Source organism: Cololabis saira, chromosome 4, assembly GCF_033807715.1.
Source record: "Cololabis saira isolate AMF1-May2022 chromosome 4, fColSai1.1, whole genome shotgun sequence".
In the NCBI taxonomy this organism is placed as follows: domain Eukaryota; kingdom Metazoa; phylum Chordata; class Actinopteri; order Beloniformes; family Belonidae; genus Cololabis; species Cololabis saira.
The window spans coordinates 4,045,432-4,060,434 of record NC_084590.1 but is presented as its reverse complement, the minus strand read 5'-3'; positions in this window follow the sequence as shown (position 1 = coordinate 4,060,434).

Sequence of the window (15,003 nt, the reverse complement as noted above, 5' to 3'; positions counted from 1 at the left end):
CATACTTGTTCAATTGTTTGCTTTATGCAGATATTTGGCAATGGCATACAGTTGATATTTTTTCCTCATTTCAATATTTCTAGAAAGAACGCAAGTAGTATAGTAGTATATTCAATGATGCGTTTTTTTAAAACAGATTTTACACAGACTGTGCAATGTATCAGAACATAAATAATTGCTGATAGCTGCAGTGTGCCTCCAGCCAAAAAGAAAGCATGGAAATGAAGTGTAAAATGCATATGATTAGGCAAATACAATTTCCTTAGAGTCTGTCTGTGTGTGAGGGTGAATATGTGTTTATGCGAGCAGGAAGCAAATAGAGTTGCACAAAATTATGCATTTTAAATAGACAATTACATCTGGATTTCCACATCTAACATTTGTTTTCATTAAATTGCCATTCCAGCATGTTTATGTTTACATCCCTAGATTTCACTAAATTTGCATCAAATTACGTGATAAATGATACACAACTGTTTTACAAGACTTGTATGGAGAGAGACTTCGACGTGATACCTGCTTCTTGAATGTCATTCACAGAAGAACAATAGACTTTTTCTTAAAACTGATAACTTCTAGGTTAAAGAAATACTTTTTTTTTTTTAAATATGCTTGATCTGACCCTGTAGCAAGACTGAGCAGGTATAGACCACGGCCGGATGCATGTTCATCTTAAATGGAACTTGAAACGATTTCTTTATGTAATTTTACAACTAGCTTGTCATACGGAACTGTATCTCTCCCTGTTTAGTTGCGTTTCTGAAAAACAAGTAACAATCTCTGTTATTTTGATGAAAAATATTAACAATAGACTCAAAAACATGATTGGACTCGCCCAATGAATAAACAAAATTTCTCATTCCAAAGGCAATTTTGAACACAGGCAATTTTCTGTGCTTTGCAGGCGACCCTGCACATCTGTTTGTCTATTATGGTGGAGAATGTGTGTATGTCTGTGCTCTTTTTTTTTTTTGATCAAATCAACAACTGCATGGACATGGGGCATCCATCATGACCTGACCACCTCTACTGCCTGTGTGTACTTGAACAGGTCCAACAAGTGGTAGCAATTTTCCTTTTTCATTTGTTGACCACTTGACCATGTGCTTTCCTCAGCTCCAGCAGATGAGCTTTCATTCATGCTCGACTTCTGGTCTGTACACACCTGTGAGCTCTGCACCGAAACACCGGCGACGGAGTCACGGCGGCATATCACACTCTTCTACGGAAATAGATCTCGCAACGCAACCATGACCAAAACAGAGGAGAAAGAATGAACTGCAGCAAAAAAGAAAATGTAACTTAAATATACGTCTCTGGGTGTAAGTTATTTTCCTTTGTTCCCACAGACCCTTCATTTTTCATTCATTAGGGCCCGAGCACTGACAGTGCTAATGCCCTATTGTATCTCTAGGAATTGTTCTCGTTTTTATTTTTCCGACGAAATGAGGGCCCCCCTAAACGTGCCCCAAAATTAACCAAATTTTGCACGCAAGCCAGGCCTGGATAATAATTTGATATTTAATGGTTTGCATTAATGGGCGTGGCCCAATGGCTCAACAGCGCCCCCTAGAAAACTTTGTGCCTCAAGCCCCACAATACGGTTTGACGTACATGCACGAAAATCGGTACACACCTGTACCATGTCGCAACTTAAAGAAAAGTCACTTGGCGCCATGGCCGAAACCCAACAGGAAGTCAGCCATTTTGAATTAATCGTGTAATTTTGGCGCAATTTATGCCATTTCTTCGGCCGTTAATGCGTCCCGAACCGTAACGTGCACCCAGGTGTGTTATACATCAAAATGTGTGTCTCCATCCTAATGGGCATTACTTTTTTCAATCAAAAGCGTTACCGTGGTGATGATAGATGCCAAAAAGCGCGCCCGCTACATAAAGATTCGTGGGTGGTGTCATCGGACTCGATTTTGAGGACTTGACCTTCATTGGCATGAATTAGCCCTGCCCCTTCTTCTGATTGGTCGATATTTGATAGTTCCTATTTTCTGCCATAATTCTTTTAATGGTTTGACATAAAGAGTCATGGTGGCGTCATCGGACTTAGTTTTCGAGTCCTTGACCTTTATTAGTGAAAATTGCTGCTTGCAGCTTTAATTTATTTTTGTTTTGTGTTGATTCTGATTTGTTAACCCTTGGGGTTTTGCAGGTGTTTGTGTTTTAATGTTTGTATTTTTGGTGCTGCTGTGAACAAGAAAGCTGTGGTATTTTGTTTGCTGGATTTTGCAGGTGAAACCGTAGAGACTAAAGAGATGGTCCAGATGTTGTTGTTTGCTTTCCTAGTTTCTTGTGCTTTGTCTCCCCCCTGTCTTGTGCTGTGACTCTAGGGAGGGGGGGGGGGTGGTTGGTTGGTCCTGGCTGTTTTGGTGAAAATCAAAGCTCATCATCAGTTCAGGCCACATAATGGACCAGTTTAGAGGAGCTTTGTCACATTTAATAGTTTATTTAGTTATGTAGTATTCTGTTGAGAGTTAATATGGAAATTGTTAAAACAGAATGATTGCAGTTATATGCATTGAAATTATTTTGGGAGGAAAATTAAGGTCACACATGTTGGAACAGGGGCAGCACGTGGCTTGATGATTCCCGGTTCGACTCCCTGGCCCGGCAGGGTCTTTCTGTGTGGAGTTTTCATGTTCTCCTCGTGCTTGCGTAGGTTCCCTCCGGGTACTCCGGTTTCCTCCCACAGCCCAAAAACATGCGTAGTAGGTTAATCGGTGATTCTAAATTGTCCGTGGGTGTGAGTGTGAGTGTGTCTGGTTGTTTGTCTCTATATGTGGCCCTGTGATGGACTGTCCAGGGTGTAACCCCTGCCTCTCGCCTGTAATAAGCTTGGATAGACTCCAGCAGACCCCCGTCACCCTGAAAAGAATATAGCGGGTATAGATAATGGATGGATGGAAGAAGTGTAAAATGGCTACAATGGGATAAACCCGTGTAACTTTATTTCAACATTTCAACATTTTCCAATGTACCATTATTTCATAACATTTGGCATAAATTGCACATTTCTTGCATTGGTGGGTCCCATTCCTGTAAAGTCTCTGTTATCAATGACATCAGTAACTAAAGCTCACTGACATTTTGAAAACACTGGACGATAACTGCTACTCCTGACAATCCTGACAAACTTGGACTAAGACAGTGGTAAAGAATAATTCAATTCAATTCAATTTTATTTATATAGCGTCTATTACAACAGAAGTTGTCTCTAGGATCTTTCCAGAGACCCAGAACATGAGCCCCGAGCAATTATTACATTAACATAACATAAACAATGGCAGGTAAAAACCCCCTTAGTAGGAGAAAAACATTAAGTCAAGTAGTGGCAAGGAAAAGCTCCCCTTTAGGAGGGAAGAAACCTTGAGCAGGACCAGGCTCATAAGGGGGGACCCTCCTGCCGGAGGCCAAAAAGATGACTGGACTGGAGGGCAAAGGTAGTTAGATTGTCTTGAATGGATGTTTCTGGTGCCCATATCTTAAATTCTTAGCTATGGGGCCATACTACATTCAAGTATATTTCACATGGTATTCTTGTTAGTTGACTGCATGTGAAGGTATTCAACCATTGGCCACAAAACTCCAGACAATGCATTCCAGTTACTTTTTGTGAGTGTCTGTGTCTGTGTTATGAGTCTTGTATTGCAATGTGTGTTTACAATCTCGAAGTACGGGGTAACTGTAACTAAAAAATGAAACTTTGGGGGTTTAGAGTTTAATTCTACAATGTTATGATAGATTCCTTCTATGTCCTCAGTGCACAACAGTGTCAGGCTCTCTCCTCAGCTTCTACGTTTGGGTCTTACTTGGAACCACTTGATGCTTTCTCTTTGGCCTTCTCTGCTGCTTCATTTTCCTTTCTATCTTCCTGTTGTTTTTCTCGCATGCATCCAGCGTTTTCCTCTCTCAAGCAGCAAAGACAATAGGACCCTGGATGTAGCCAGCCATGGGGCCCCCAGTTGACTGAATCTTTTCACAGCAAAGCCCAAGGGCTTCGGGGTAAATCCTACAACTTGGCATGGTAGCGTGCCAGCTTAAGGATGCCAATGTCCGCCAGCATTGCAGCACTCTTCATTTGCAGCCTCCTCTCACAGTTTTACCATTTTTTTTTTCTCTAGACAGTGTGTTTCTGTCTATCCATTTTGTCTTTCAAATTTCCTGGCTTTTCCATTCTTTAGCTCCTCTTTGTCTTGGCAAACCGCAGTGTACTGAGTGTTCCAAACACATTTTTAAAGGGTGTTATATTCACAGCATTCCAGTTGGCAAGCCTCCGTTTAAAACACAATGCCAATAAAATACAAGCCCTTATATCTGATATTAGTGCAACCCCAATTCTGAAAACTTGGGATGCTATGTAAATATTTATAAATTTCATAAATCTGTGTTTCATTAAAAAAATAGCTATATAAAACACATTAAAAGTAGATTCTGAGCCACCTTGAGGAAAAAAACTGTTGATGACAGATCTCAAAAAGGTTGGAGAAGCATATGGTACCCCTGTGTAGCATCCTGTCTCCTCTAAACCAGTGTCTCCCAACCTGGGGTCCGGGCCCCCCCTGGGGGGGGGGCGCCAGAGATCTCTGGGGGGGCACGAAACTTTGTCTGCTTTAGGATATGCAGTTGTAAAAATGATATGTTAAATAAATAAAAAAATCATAATAACACATCTAATGGAATGCAGTAATCCAAGTCTGTATAAACCCACGTAGTATTTTAAAATGACCAAAATATATTTCTAAGTTATTTAGCAGGATAAAAACTTAATAACTTATTATTATATCATTATTCAACATTTAATCATACTTCTACTCCGACAGGTTGTTAAAGGAAAAATGTTAAAAAATGTTGCTCTGATATTAAAAGAGACATTTTTCAGAAATTATTTTATGTCCTTGCAATTATTTTCTGTGCGTATTTTGTACATTGGTGACACAAAATGAAGGTGAGAAAGTCATATGTATACAGGGTAAACCAAAGAGAAATGTATCACAAAAACATAATTAATGTTCATTTTTTCAATTAAAGATTTGTAACAAATCACTTTACTCTTTTGGTGCTAGTACGTACGGGTCGGGGGCCCGGCTGGTCTTAGACACAAGTAGGGGGCGGGCTCCAATGAAAAAAGGTTGGGAACCACTGCTCTAAACAACTGGCCATATACTGTATATCACTGAGGGGACACTTGTTTTGGGGGAGGAATGTCGTTTCATTATTGTCTGATAAAGGATTCAAGCTGCTCAACAATGCTGTGTCTCCTTTTATATTTTTCATTTTGTTTTTTCAAATCTTTTCAGTTGGCAAAAGATCTGGAATCAGCCAGGTCAGTTGAGCATGTGCACTCTGGTACTAAGAAGTCATGCTCTCATTGTCTTTCTGAACATTTTCCCTGGGGAACAATATACAAATTTGACTGGATGGGATTTTACTGTATGTTGTTCTAAATCGTATAACATAACTTTCAGGCATGAATATCTATTCCAGATGTGCAGGCTGTCGATCATTTAGGCAATGATGCACTTCCGTACCATAAGAGATGCTGAGCAAGAGAAGAAGAGAGAGAAGGGAAAAAAAAGTCAGTTGTATCCAACAAATCAAAATGATTTTTGCTATCTCAGATAGCTTCTGTTACTGCTTGGAGCATACAAAAGCAAGACTACCAAGACATACTGTATCTTGTGGAAACATACAATCTTTTCTTTGTTCTGAGGGGATAATGGCTAAAGTGGCATGAATTTGTGAACCACCCTTTATTCTATCGCCTCTCAACATTCCATACAGGTGTCAATCACCCAAATGAGTGGCTTATGTTATGACAAGTTTAGAAGATAAGATAAGATAAGATAGTCATTTATTACTCCCTCAATGGGGAAACTCACGTGTTAGCAGCAGTACACTTAATACACACACACACACACACACACACACACACACACACACACACACACACACACACACACACACACACACACACAAGTAAAAAAGTAAAATATATATATAATTACAAGATATGGACAATATATACATTGCGTTGGAGATAAAAAAAATAGTGCGAAGAAAAAAAACAGTGCAAAAAAAAAGCAGGTAGAATGAGGTAGACAGATATTGCAGATATGGTTAATGCACATCTTGTTATTGCACATGTTATTTATTGTCCGTTGCTACTGTGATCATTCCTGGTTATTTAGTCTGATGGCAGCGGGGAGGAAGGACCTGCGATGCCTCTCAGTGAAGCATCTTATCAAAGAACCGCACTGAGATGAGCAGATGCCAGTGAAAAATCATTTTTTCCTAATGAAACAGTTTAGATGCAAGTTATTATATATATATATATATATATATATATATATATATATATATATATATATATATATATATATATTATATATATATATATATATATATATATATATATATATATATATATATATATATATATATATATACATACATATATATATATATATATATATATACACATGTATGATCTTATTGTATGTAAAGATTTTTTTTCCATTAGGTTCATGAGGTTAGTTCTCAGTTAGATCTGGTTTATTGATAATCTGACTGCCATAACACATCATCCAAATTAGCATTATTATCATCTTCTTAAATATTGTCTGTAACGGAAATGATTTGAAAAAAAGAGTTTTGTCTTTTTCTTCTAAATACAAAGACTTTTCACTCCTTTGAACTCCTTTGTCCCTCGTGCCATCAAACTGTTCAACTCTTCACTTGAGGGGAGGAGGGCAAAGAAGAGCTGAAGAACAGAGGGACTGTGGGGGTCAGTCAGTCAGTCTGACCAACAACAAACCGGACTGTGCAATAAATTTGTGCAATATTACATAACACTTATTTCTTTTTTATCCATATAATTGTATTTATGGCACTGCGCTTTTTGTTTTTATTTTAATTTTAGTTTTTATCTTTATTTTAGTTTTTTCTTCTCTGCATATATATATTAATGGTTAATACCATGTTGGTATGAACCTAAGGCATATATATAGCTGCTGTGTTTGCGGTCTATCATAGTGCATAACATTTGGTTGGTGATACTGCCAAGTCTTCTTGCCTTCATTGGCTGTTTTGAGTATGCTGCTAGAGACAAGCATTGCTTTATATTTACAGACACTCAGATTGGGAATAGTAAAGTAATCACATTACCACCAAATGCTTGATGATTATTTGCACCAGTAATCAAGCCCCCAATGATGGTTGGAGGGGCAAATTAGAATTAAAATTGACCTGTTGGTTAGACCGACCCCTTAAATGCAAATGAACAAATGGCTGTTGCGTATCAGCTACTCAGGGACTGGAGCTCCACGTGTGTAGCTTTCAGCTCCATAATAAACACTTGGAGATCCTGAACTCTCATCTGTTTTATGTTCATGCCACAAAATATTTTAAAATGATGTGTCTGGGGTACCTGTAATTCCAGTTCCAGGTATTCAGGAAAATGGGCATTTGAATTTATTTCAGTCCATTTCCTAGATCCAAACAAAACAGAGCTAAATGTCTGCCAGTCTAACGCCCTGAAGATTAACAAGGATGTCGACATTTGTTCTAAAACAAATCAAAGCAATAGTGCTTTTAACAATACCTAACGTCATTTCACTGCCATTGTTATAAAGCAACCCATCTATCCATTTTCCATACCTGTTAAATCCTGTGCAGGATCACGGAGGCCTGCCGGAGCCTTTCCCACCTCATTACAGGTGAGAGGCAGGGGAACACCCTTGACAGGTTGCCAATCTATCGCAAGACCACATATATAGACAAACAACCATGCATGCTCCCACTCACACCTACAGACAGTTTAGAACCATAAATCAATCAAGCTTGATTGTTTTTGGACTGTGGGAGGAAGCTGGAGTACCCGGAGGGAACCCACACAAGCACGGGGAGAACATGCAAACTCCACTCTGAAAGACTCCCGGCAAGCCCGGGAGTCAAACCAGGAATATTCTTCCTGTAAGGCAACAGTGACCCATTGGTTTATGAAGAGGCGTTTGGAAGTCTCGTTTTATTTGTATGGGACACAGCCATGTTGCTCAGGAAGCCATTGAGAATCCACCGTAATTCAATCAAAGTTAAGATTGGCTACCAACTCCTTCAGCGGAGTCCCGCTGAAATCGCTCCAGAGCTGCTCTCAGACCTTTACAGCAGGATATACCGGTTAACATGTTCTCAACAGTGAAATAAAAAATTACTGGTGCATTTTGCAGACACTGCGCCAGTACAAATGGCTGATTGCTTCACTAAGTGCGTTAGCGTGACAATACGGATGAGGAAGTGATAGTGGCTAGCCATTGGCTAAGTGGACTGTCAATCAATATTATAAATAAATGAATCGCTTTATATAACCCCCTCCTGACGTTGTACCAAGGAATTCACCCCCTCAGACTTGTCACAAATGAGAAATACAATGATTGAGAAACAGTGTTTTGAACCACACTGTTAACATGTTTATTTTTTGCTCTAAAGTTGGACATTTAAACATGGAGGTCAATGAAGATTGACTGGCTTTTGGAGCCAGCCTCCAGAGGCCCATCAAGGAACTGCAACAAATCTTTGTTCTGTATGGGCCTCAACAGGGAAGTTAGTTCAACAGTGCTTGGTAGCAACGCAGCCTTTGTCTCAGATGAATTAGCTAGCTCGGGCTTCAGTTAGCTAATATTAATCACCAATAACCTCAAATAATGGTTCTACTGAGCACAGGGTGCAGCGTTATAACCAGGGCTCTCAAGTCTCACACATTGAGCGTGAGACAAATGCATTCCAACAAATTCACTTGCTCATGCACCAATTTCAACAGCCCATCTTACAAATGAGTCAAAGGTACTCCGCACTTAATTTTTTGTTGCAGGGTGAGGTCTGAGTTTCAGCTTCAAGTAGGCTACCCCCCAAAAAAAATCTCACTTTAAGCAAACTTCAAAACACCCCTGGTTATAACTTTAAATCTAGTGTTAGTTTGCTAGCAGTATCGTAAACTAGGATCTAGTGCTGATCTGAAGTTGTGTAGTACTGTAACTTCAGAACTACTACTTGCTGTGTTGCTATAGTTGTGATGTTCCATAGTGCAATGGTTCTCAAGTTTTGCCTTTCCAAATTAAAATAATTAAATGTAAATTAACTTAATCTTACCACTGTGGTGCATGAGCAGTGTGGATTCTGAAGTCATGGCATTTCTCAGGCTTGCACTGTAATCTACACAGCCTCACCTCATTTGAATGCCCCTCACAGTGAGGTCGTCCTTTTGTGTCCAAAATTTGCCTAAAGCATCTTGGGACAAGGTTTGCACAGTCACTATATTGTAAAACTGTAAAAAAAAAAAAAAAAAAACCCTGATAGATTGCCCGCATTAACAACAGTACCTAAGGTACTAACCATTAATATATATGAAGACAGTTGTTTTCTTACAGATAGGTCAGTTGTGTAGTGTGTAGCTCATATTCATATAGGCCTATAATTAATTCATTTCAGCGTTACTGTCATTTAGCCCACTTTAATTTTTTTAAACAGGCAAAATTCAGATCAACATTACTACAGAATGCAGCTGCCAAAATAACAACAGTTCAACACCACTGATTTCACAAACAGGCACAAGTTGTCCCAGGGATATTTTATTGTTTTGCATTTGTTTTCAGCGTTCCTACATTATAAACTGGAGAGCACATTGTTATCGAACGTCAAAAGGCTTTCAAAAGGTGATGATGTTTTGCTTAACTATTGGTAGAAATGCATGAACTCTGGTGTGGTATGAACTCTGTCAAAACAGCAGAGAAACATGAACATGAGCATTCATGTAAAAATTGTTTTGTCAGTTGAAAACAGTTTATCATAATTTTGTTAAAATAATACATTTTTCTGATGATTTCATTACAGTGTCCTTGAAAAGAGTAGTTCATGCCGAATGTGGTAGAATGTGTTAAAGTGCATTAAAGTCTGATGGAATTACACCTGTTTATTCCGGGATAGGAGTAATTGTAACGTGCTGATAAAACTGGTGATTTGAATTGTAACCATGAAACTGTCGCAGGTTCTTGTGTCGTATTCTGGTCTATTTTCTTCTTTATCGGACTGGATACTGAAAACCTTGACTTTTTCACTTTGAGCATCTTCATAATTTCACTCATCATTAAATCTGCTCTGCATTCTGCACCTGCTGCACTCCCCCCTCCCCACACACCCCCCCCAACTCCCCTGGTGCTGAACTGGGATCTGATCTGAGACAGCTGCTACAGAGGATTAAATCTGGTCTTTAAACAAACACATGGCCCTGAAGCGCTCAGCAGGGGCGAGGGGCAGGGGTCCAGCTCCAGGGCCCACTGACAGTGAACCGTCCCTGGGGAAGACCCAGAGAGGAAAGGCCTCAATGTAATCTGATGACACCCCAGAGCTCCTTAACAGGGCTGCATTAGAACAGAATTATTTTAACTTGACGTGTGAATTCAATATAAAAACATGGTACAGATTACCAGTGCCAAATATATATTTGGATTGAAGTATTGTTCATTTTAGCCACAGATATCCTTTTAGTACGGTGGCCGAGACCCGCCATTGCTGAAAATAAAAGTAACGCTGCAAACAAAAACAAACGCCGCTGAAAATAAAGTAAACGCTGCAAATAAAATAAGCGCTGCAAACAAAAAGAAACGCCGCTGCAAATAAAAGAAATGCTGCAAATACAAAGAAACCCCGCTGCAAATAAAATAAACCTTGCTGCAAATAAAATAAAAAAACGACGGAAATGAAAAAGCCACAATGGAAGTGAATTACCGGGGACTATTTTTGCTGATGCACCGGTGTTGCACATTAAAAATTACACGTAGCGACGTTGAACACTAACCTTTTCACTTATTTTCTCGTTCGTTGTTCTTCTTATTCCTCGCTCTTCTTATTTCTTCCTTTTCACTTACGTCCTCTTCGTCTTCTTCTTCTCCTCTCACGTAAAAAACACTGGTGCATCAGCAAAAATAGTCCCCGGTAATTCACTTCCGTTGTGGCTTTTTTATTTGCGTCGTTTTTTTTTTTTATTTGCAGCAGCGTTTCTTTATATTTGCAGCATTTCTTTTATTTGAAGCGGCCTTTGTTTTTATTTGCAGCGTGTCTTTTATTTGAAGCGGCGTTTGTTTTCATTTGCAGCGTTTATTTTATTTGCAAAGCGTTTATTTTATTTTCAGCAGCGTTTGTTTTTATTTGCAGCGTTTCTTTAATTTTCAGCAATGGCGGGTCTCGGCCACCGTATTTTAGCCTTTGACAGGGTAAGGATTGTTCAAAACTCCAGTTCAGCTCCATTTTGGAAGGTGAAGTGTCTTTCTCCTACATCTTTCGTTACATTTGTCTCTGCATTGCGTCTCTAATGACTTCAGACAAGGGTCATCTCTGCAGATTCACAGACGCGATCATGCTAAATGTCTCTATTTGCATTGCCATATTTTTCCCCCAGAAGTAAGATACTTGGAAAAGGAAGGGGGGGGTGGCATCCATCTCTGTTGTCGTTGACAGTCCCCATTAAGACGCTGAGCATGCTGAGGGTTGAGCCAGTGAGACAACCACAACTTGTTTCTCACTCAGTTGTGACAGCAAATGCCCCCCCCTCCTCACGAGAGATGGCAGGTGAAAAAGAAGAAAAAAAGATGAGTATCAGAAAAGGAGTTGGGGTAAAGATTGGGAGTGGGGGTGGGGCATAATAACAAAAAAAGAAAAAAAGTCACTCCTCTCTCCTTCGGTCTTTCTTAATGTATTTTTCTTCCTTAGTTCTACCGTTAAAATAATTTATCAATTATTGCTGGCAAAAAATTTAACAAGTAAAACAATGAGATGGCCCTGGGGGCTGCCTTCCCCCGTCTAAATTAGTCTGTGCATTTTAGAAGAAGGTCACTTGTTCCTCCTCTACCCAAAGCAACCCCCACCCCTACCCCACCTCTTGCTTCCACTGGATCAGCGACACGTTCTCGGGTGTGATAGCGCTGACCTGAGTTTGAATTTAGAGTGTTCATTAATAGGATATTATGCCATATGCTCACTGCACTGTCATATTGTAATGTCTGGCACTGGTTTAAGAATTTGTAATTAGCACTGCTATAATGAAAGGACTGGAGGGGCTAATGCTAACTGTAGTGCAAAAAAGAGATTTGCACTTCAAATTGTAGGCTGGCAGAATCAGTCACCTGCTGATTTGCTGGCTCACCGAGCGAGAGCACAAGACCTTCATGGGGCACACTGTTCAAGAATCATAGAGGAGAGAACTAGCTTGTTCAAAAATCCACAAGGTAACAACTATTTTGCATTAGTTTTAGGCTTTGCAGTAATATTATTCAAAATAAAAAGTTAAATAAAAAAAAAACAACAGTTTGAAGATCATGCTTCTTTATGCTCACAACAATGTGCTATTACATCTGTTGACTTGAGTTGAGTTATACTTTAATGTCCACTAGGGACATTTGTTTTAGGCATCAAATACATGCATAGCGTATAAAAAAACATACAATCAACACATAGAGACAGCAACAGATATCAGACTCAATACCACAATAAAATTAGTAAGAAACCAAGCAGCAGTGAACGACATGGCAGATACCCTAGGCAGAAATTGCATCTATCCCGGAACCTCATTTCATTACACTTCATTATTGGTACACTATGAAAAAAAGCAAGAACAAAGAATAAAAACAAGCTTTTTCCTCATTTCCTCATTAGCTGTTGTATAATCAGGATACGTTATCAATTGACCTACTCGTAATTGACCAGTTGTGAATATGGTGATTCTAAATATATCAGTAACTTACAGTATTTTATATAGAAACTATATTTGACATTTAAATTACATTGTTATAAAGCAAGTATATTGATTCCAAATTTCAGATTACTCTTATTTTTTCAAGTTTTTCTTTTTAGTACATCTAGAAATGAATCGATTAGTGAAAGATATTACTGTCAATTAAAGCATAATTCACATGACTGGCAGCAAACTGCAGTGTTTGGGGTAAGACGTAACTAAGAGGCTCATGTAATTGAGCTGGTGCCCCAAATATCAAAGCTACAGTCCACATGCTACTGGCTACGTTTCAAATCCTAGCCTGTAATCCTTTGCTGTGTGTCTTTCCCCATTTTTTTCCTGCCCATTCCTGTCAAATTACTTTTAAAGGCCAATAGGGCCACAAAATCTTTAAAACAAAAAGCTAAATTCTCAGTAGACCTATGATCAATCCCCAACCACCTTCTGCCAATTCCAGTACAAAAAACCAACAATACACACCCGACAGCTGTCAGAAATGTTATTTCTAGTACATCACATACTAGCTCATAAAAACTGTTACAGCAGTTTAGGCGCACCTCAAACTGGATTAAAATCATTGACCAGATAAGGTAATAATAAAATCACCCAGTTTCCCTTTGAGAATGACTCTGGTACTAATCTGGATCAGCTGCAGTGAGAGCTGAGCATGATATGCCAGCTCAACCAGTTGAGTTACGCAGCACTCCTGGATAAGAGTGTTTTACTGTTTAACCTTTAAATATAATTCCTCTACCATTGTTTGTTTAATAATATATTCTCTTTAAGTAGTATGTAAGCCTGCACAGTGATGTTGTGGCATATAGAAATACCACACTCCTAACGCTACTGTAGTGCTTTTTTCTCAAAAACCAATGTATCCCACCGGCACTAATTTTCATTCACAATGCTCTTCATGGGCGGCATTGAAGGATGGTTTTAGCTGCTTGGCGCTGTCCCAGGACTTTCCACCCTCATGTGCCATCATAATTATGCTGTCCACGCTAAATGCCTATTGTGTAAATGTTCAGTGCAGCTGCCAAAAGAGCAGAACATTTTTCCAATCACCAGGCAGTAAATAATTGCATACAATTTTTGTTACACTAAAATCTATCTTCACAAAAAGCATAATAATTGGAAAATGTATAGAATAAGACAATGCCGCAGTGTCATTCAGGCAGCTGCCATCATATACACAGATTAGAGAATGGTATTAATGGTATTCATATTCATTGGAAACACATATCTGCTACTATTCTTGAGGGGGGGGTCATGTTAATTATTTGAGGAGTATTGTTGTGGGGGATTCATGTTCATCATCATTGTTGTTTTGAACCAATGATTGCACAAACATGTCACAGTGTATGTTCAACATTTAATAGAGGAATCACTAAAATATATAGCATGGGGTTCACCAGGGCTAAATCAGATTTAACAGAAATTGACTTTAGAACAGTAATCAAACAACACATCAAAGAGGTCTTGAAGAAGCAGTTTGACAGTCAGCATCCAAGAGATGTGCCTAAAAAACAAATTATAGTTTAGGTGAAACCAAACAACACATTATGATCTGATATGACTAATGTGTGCTTTATAGAGCTGGGTATCATCACTGACCTCCCGATACGATACGATTCCGATACATTAGGTCCCAGACGATACGATTTCCGATACGATACGATACGATTCGATATCGATATTCTGGTTACAATAAGGGAATAACATGATCCTTCCACGCGCCACGTCCGGCCAGAGAAACCCCACCCTGCCTGGTGAAAAGAAGCAGCCTGCTCACTCCTCAAGTAAGGAGGAGACTTGAGCTCATTGCAGGGCCTCCCGGGGTTGGTAGATGGAGCAATGCCCAGGACTGACTTAGGTAGGAGCACTGGGTGATTAAAATGGGGGAAAAAATCGGGATTTAAAAAAAAAAAAAAAAAAAAAAAATATTTTTTTTTTTTTTTTTTTTTTTTTTAAATCGATACTTGGATTTATGTATCGATAATCGTTCCTACACATGCATATCGATAAAATATCGATATATCGATATTTTTAACCCACCCCTAGTGCTTTACATTTCAAAAGAAAAAAAAAAGAGTGACTGTAACTTGCTGTAACTGTATTTCCAGATGACTGTAACTTGCATCCTGAACTATTGAACAGATGAATTCGAACTTCGAAAGGCGAAGCTCTCGCACCTACCCTCACCTATG